The sequence below is a fragment of the Octodon degus genome, unplaced genomic scaffold (assembly GCF_000260255.1).
Source record: "Octodon degus isolate 3935 unplaced genomic scaffold, OctDeg1.0 scaffold00269, whole genome shotgun sequence".
Lineage (NCBI taxonomy): Eukaryota > Metazoa > Chordata > Mammalia > Rodentia > Octodontidae > Octodon > Octodon degus.
The window spans coordinates 2,074,613-2,080,573 of record NW_004524845.1 but is presented as its reverse complement, the minus strand read 5'-3'; the positions used below and the strand labels follow the sequence as shown (position 1 = coordinate 2,080,573).

The following is a 5,961-nucleotide window of genomic DNA, read 5'->3' as shown; positions in this document are numbered from 1 at the left end:
CATGACAAAGAACAACTAAAGAATTTCATGATGACAAAGCCAAGCCTACACAGACTATTAAATGATGTTCTAGAGAGGGGGCAAATTGATCACAGCCCCATGAATGAGAATGGAAGGAACCCGTCAAATAGGGCAAACAGGAGGTAAATGACATGTCAATCATAATTCAACACTTGTCAGTTATAATTATCAAAGAAAATGGAGTCAATTGAACAATTAAAAGAAATATTGTGGCATGGTGGGTTAGAAAGCAAAATCTAGCAATATGCTGTATACAAAAAACACATTTAACTCATAAAAAATTTCATAGGCTGAAAATCAAAGTATAGAAAAGAACTCTACAGATCCCAGGACCTCAGAAAAAAGCAGGGATAGAAATACTGTTCCTCAAATGATTGAATATAAACCAAAATGATCACATGAAATAAAGATGGCCACTACATACAGGTTAGGGGAAAAATACAAGAGGACGAGGTAACAGTCATAAATATGTGCCCACCAAACCCTGGAGCACCAAAGTAACTAAAACAAATCTTAGTGAACATGAAAAATGAAAAATTCAGTGCCACAATCATAACAGGAGAAATTAGCACCTCTTATCCTAAAAAGATAGGTCAAGCAGACAAAAATTAGCTAAGAAGTAACAGAAGAGAACCAGAACTTGGAATAAATGGAATTGGTGGACATACACACAGTGATCCACCCAACCACATCTTAATACGCATCTTTTTCAGCTGAACATGGAGAATTTTCTAAAATAGATTACATAGGTCATGGTTAAATTTATGCAAGAAAACAGAAAATTTCCCATGCACATTATGTGACCACAGTGCAATGAAACTGGAAATAAATGACAAAGAAACCACTAAAACCCATAAATACTTGGAAGTTAAGCAACAACCTCCTCAGGAACCAATGCATTACAGATGGAATTAAAGAAGAAATTAAATGTTCACAATTCATCGACAATTCAAACACAATTTATTGCCTTTCATGGGCTGCAATGAAAGCAGTTCTTAGAGGGAAATTGCTAGTGCAAAACTCACACATTGGGAAAGCAGAATGGGAACAAATAAATAGCCTAATGCTGAATGCACCTCAAAAGTCTAAAAAAAGAAGAACAAACCAAAACCAAAACCCAAAGACAAGAGGAAAGTATAAAGATTAGGGCAAAAGTTAATGCAATCAATATAAAGAAAACAATACAAAAATTAATGAATCAAAAAGCTGGTACTTTGAAAGATTAAGCAAAATTGATAAATTCATAGCTAACTTCATCAAAAACAGGGGAGAAAATATTCAAATACAAGCAATAAAGAATGAAAAAGTGAAATTACAACACACCCTGTTGAAATTCTAAAGACCATCAATAGTTATTTTGAGAGTTTTTATACTCAAAGAACAGAAGACACAGAAAAAATTGACATATGCCACATCCAGTCCTAGCTCAGGCCCGGTGAGTGTGTGAGAGAGCTTCTGGCTACCCTGCATCTGAAGGACCTCTCTGGATCAAACCCAGGCACGATACGTGAGTGAGATAATCTGCCATGTCCTCATTACAGCACTCTGGTACCTCCCAGGCCAGCCTGCTGAATGAGTGAGAACCTTAGCTGCACTCTCAGGAACCCCAAGATCCAGCCCAAGCCCAGGCCTGGCGAGTGTGTGGGAGAGCTTCTGGGTACCCTTCACATGCAGGACCTCTCCAGACCAAACCCTGGCATGCTGCGTGAATGAGACACTCTGTCACTCACGCAGGACCTCTCCATCAATTCAGAACTCCCCCCAAGGCTGCCCAGTGAGTGATAACTTCTGCCACCTCTTGGTAACCCCCTGATGCAGTCCAAATCCAGGAACTGCAAGTGTGTGGAAGAGCTTCCCCTCTCCCCTGCACACCCTTGTCTCCCTCAGACCCAGCCCATGCCTAAAATACAGGTCTGAAGTGATACTCTGCAGGTGCAGGTGCTGCAGAGAGAGTAGGGAATAGAACCATCCAGCTAATCCAGGACCAGAAGATCTTGCAAGAAGGGCAAAACAGGCTCACTCCCAAGGGGTGCAGCAGGATGGAGCTGAGCACAGAAGCCAGATCCAAGCCAGTTACAACTGGATAAATTCAAATGTTGTAGATCTGCACCCGAATATCAGTAGGTGTTAACGTTATAATTGGAACAAGGCTCTACAACAAAGGTCAGAGGACAGCACTATACAAAATGACAAAGAGATGGAGAAAAATGCAATCTCAGACCTGAACAAGTGCAGAGGACACTAGCATAGAGGAAAGTGAGAATAACACAGCTGAAATGTCTGAAACAATAGCTTCTAAAAAAGAGAAACAACTGCAGAAAAATATAGAGGAACACATATCAGAAATAACTTCTAAAGTAAAAAAAAAAAAAAAAAAAAAATCTCTGAATTAATAGCATCTAAAGTAAAAAATCAAATGCAGAAACATATGACGGGAACCTGATCTGAGAAAATCTCTAATGAAAGAATTATTAACTGCTTCTAAAGAAGACACTGATGGAAAATACAGCAGATTGAAATATGACGGATTCCTTGAAAGAGAATACAAGAAAGAAATAGACTGCATGAAGCGGAGTCAAAGAGATATAGAGGAACTTAAAATCTCAATCACAAGCTTGCAAAACCACTTAAGTGAAAATGAAGGCAGAGTTTCAGATCTTGAAGACACTGGTGCAGCTAAAGAAAAGGTAAGAAGGGATCTTTTAAAAACAACTAGAATGCAGGGGAAAATATAATTCATCACCTGCAAGATGATGGAAAGATGTAAATGTGAGACTAATAGGCATCAATGAGAAAGGAGTCAATACAAATGTTATAAAAATATAGGCAGAAGTAATAGCAGAAAACTTCCCAGATCTGAGGAAACAACCTGAAATTCAGGAAACTGAATGTCATACAGAACACCAAAATACCATTGAACAATTTAAAAAGGAGGACGTGATATTGGAAAGAATTCCTTCAACTACGTCTGGGTCGTGGACAACCTGAAAGATAAGTGTGTGCATGGTATCACCATTCACATCTCCCTGCAGACGTTTGAGACCAGTAAAAGTTATGTAACCATCACTGATGCCCCTGGATACAGAAACTTCATCAAAAACATGATTACAGGCATATCTGAGGCTGACTGTGCTGTCCTGGTATTCCTGCTGGTATTGGTGAATTAGAAGCTGGTATCCATAAGAATGAGAAGACCTGTGAGCATACCCTTCAGGCTTTCACACTTGGTATGAAACGACTAATTGTTGGTGTTAACAAACTGTATTTCATGGAGGCACCCTACCTCCAAAAGAGATACAAGGAAATTGTTAATGAAGTCATCACCTACATTAAGAAAATAAGCTACAAACCTGACATTGTAAATGTTGTGCCAATTTCAGTTAGGAGTGGGGACAACATTCTGGAGCCAAGTGCCAATATGCCTTTGTTCAAGTTATGGAAGTTCACTCGTAAAGATGGCAATGCCAATGGAACCACACTGCTTGAAGCTTTAGATTACATCCTTCTACAAACTTGCCCAACTGACAAGCCTTTGCAGCTTCCCCTCAAGAATGTCTACAAAATTGGTGGCATTGACTCTGTCCTTGTGGTCCAAGTGGAGACTGATGTTCTCAAACCTGACATGGTAGTCATTTTTGCTGCAGTCATCATCACAACTAAAGTCAGGTCTATTGAAATGCATCATGAAGCCTTAAGTAAGCTCTTTCTGGGGACAATGTGGGTTTCAACATCAATAACATGTCTGTCAAAGATGTTGGGCATGGGAATGTTACTGGTGATGGCAAAAATGACCCACAGATGGAAGCAACTGGTTTTGCTGCTCACATGATCATCTTGAGCCATTCCAGCCAGATCAGTTCTAGGCATGCCCCTGTGCTGGATTGTCACACAGCTCACATTGCTTGCAAGTTTGCTCACCTGAAACAAGAGATTGGTCACTAGTCTGGTAAGAAGCTTGGAAGATATGCCCAAGTTTTTGAAATCTAGTGATGCTGCCATTGTTGACATGATTCCTGGCAAGCTCATATGTGTGAAGCCCTTCTCTGACTATCTTCCTCTGGGTCATTTTGCTGCTTGCAATATGAGACAGACATGTGCTATGTGTGTCATCAGAGCTGTGGACAACAAGGCTACTGGAGCTAATGAGTTGATCTAGTCTGAGCAGAAAACTCAGAACCCTATATGAATATTATTCCTAACACACACCATACCAGTCTTAATCAGTGGCAGAAGAAGAATCTAAAAAAAGTTTCTTTCAATTAGTCATTTAAGTTTAATAGTGAAACATTCAGAAGAAATGGAGAATGTTTTGTTGACCATTTTGTGTGTGTGTGTGTGTGTGTGTGTGTGTGTGTGTGTGTGTGGCATATTTTAAGTTACTATTTTTTAAAAATTAAAACTGAACATTGTAAAAAATTTCACACTGAAAACCAAAGTGACTCACAGAACAAAACCTCACTGAGGGTGGAAAGGCATGGAGTTTTTTAAGGAAATGCATTATGGAAGTTAATGCCTTTGTAGCTCCTTGTACACAGCAACTCGACAGAGATTCTTTCTCTCCCATCCATTCCTATGGGATTCAAGGCATGAGTACATTGTAAGGCCTCTGGTTCTCTTAGGACAGTTAATACCTTCTGCTCTGATTTGTGTTTATAAGAGTGAGTTCTTAATGGAAAAAGTTCAGCTAAGCTCCAGGCTCATTGGGAAGATGAGGTTTCTAAAGCTTGATCCCATATGGAGCTAAACACAGAAATTTAGTTAAAAACTCACACTGGAAGCTAAAGTAATTCACTGATCCCCACTTGCTGAGAGTGGAAACTCATGCAGCCTCCTAAAAACAAGCATTCTTCAAGTTCTTTTCTTTCCAGAGCCTTCTCACAGAGAAATTGGGGAAGGATTCCTTCTATCCCATTTATTTCTATGGGCACAAAACATGAATACACTGTAAGGCCTCCTGTTCTCTAAATAAAGCTGATACTTTCTGCTCTATAATTTGTGTTTCTAAAAGTGAGCTCTTAGTGGAGAAAGGTCAGTACATATCCTTTGGGAAGCCGGGCCTTTAAAACCATTTTCCTGAATAAAGTGAAACATAGAACTCTGATTAAAATTTTTCACTGGAAACAACTCAGAGAGGCTCACCTGTTGAGAGTGTGAACCCATGAGGTCTCCTAAAGAAAAACATTCCTGAAGTCATACCTTTCTAAATCTTTGCACAGAGAAACTGGAGAAAGATTCTTTCTCTCCCATTTATACTTAAGGGATCAAACTACATACAAAGGCCTCTGATTTTCTAAGTATAGCTGATTCTATCTGCTCTAAAATTTGTGTTTCTAAGAGTGACTTTAAGACACAGCCCAAGCTCAAGCCCAATGAGTCTGTGGTAGAGCTTTCGTGCTCCCCTGCACCTGCTGCATCCCTTCAGAACCAGTCCAAGCTAGTCTTGTGAGTGAGACCTACAGCCATGTTCTTGGGACCCCTATGAAACCCTCCAGAATCAGCCCAGACCTGGTCTACGAGTGACAACATCCGTGGCACTCGTAGAATCCCTCCAGAAACAGCCCAAGCCCAGACCCAGCAGGTGTGGGGGAGAGCTTCCACGCTACCCTTTGCCTACTGGATCCCTCCAGACACAGCACCAGCCTGACTTGTGAATGAATCCTTTTGTGCTGCTCTCTGGACCCCTCCACATCCAGCCCAGATCTGGCATACAAGCCTGGTGTGAAACTGTGCAGCTGGAGTCCCTGCACAAAGGCTAGGGGCCAGAACTACACAGCTAATCCAGTAGCAGAATATTTTGCCAGAGGAACACAGCAAGTTCACTTCCATGGGCTGCAGCAGTAAGAAGCTGAGAAAAGCAGCCAGATCCAAGCCAGGCATAACCGGATAAACTCAAGATTTGTAGATGTTTGACTGGTAAGCTGAGATACTTCACTAGACGCA

General features: G+C 40.7%; 1 pseudogene; it reads left to right on the top strand.

Moving 5' to 3' along the window:
* Positions 1 to 4,177, top strand: part of LOC105740903 — a 38,935-nt pseudogene extending 34,758 nt beyond the window's left edge.
* The last annotated feature ends 1,784 nt before the right edge of the window (positions 4,178 to 5,961 follow it).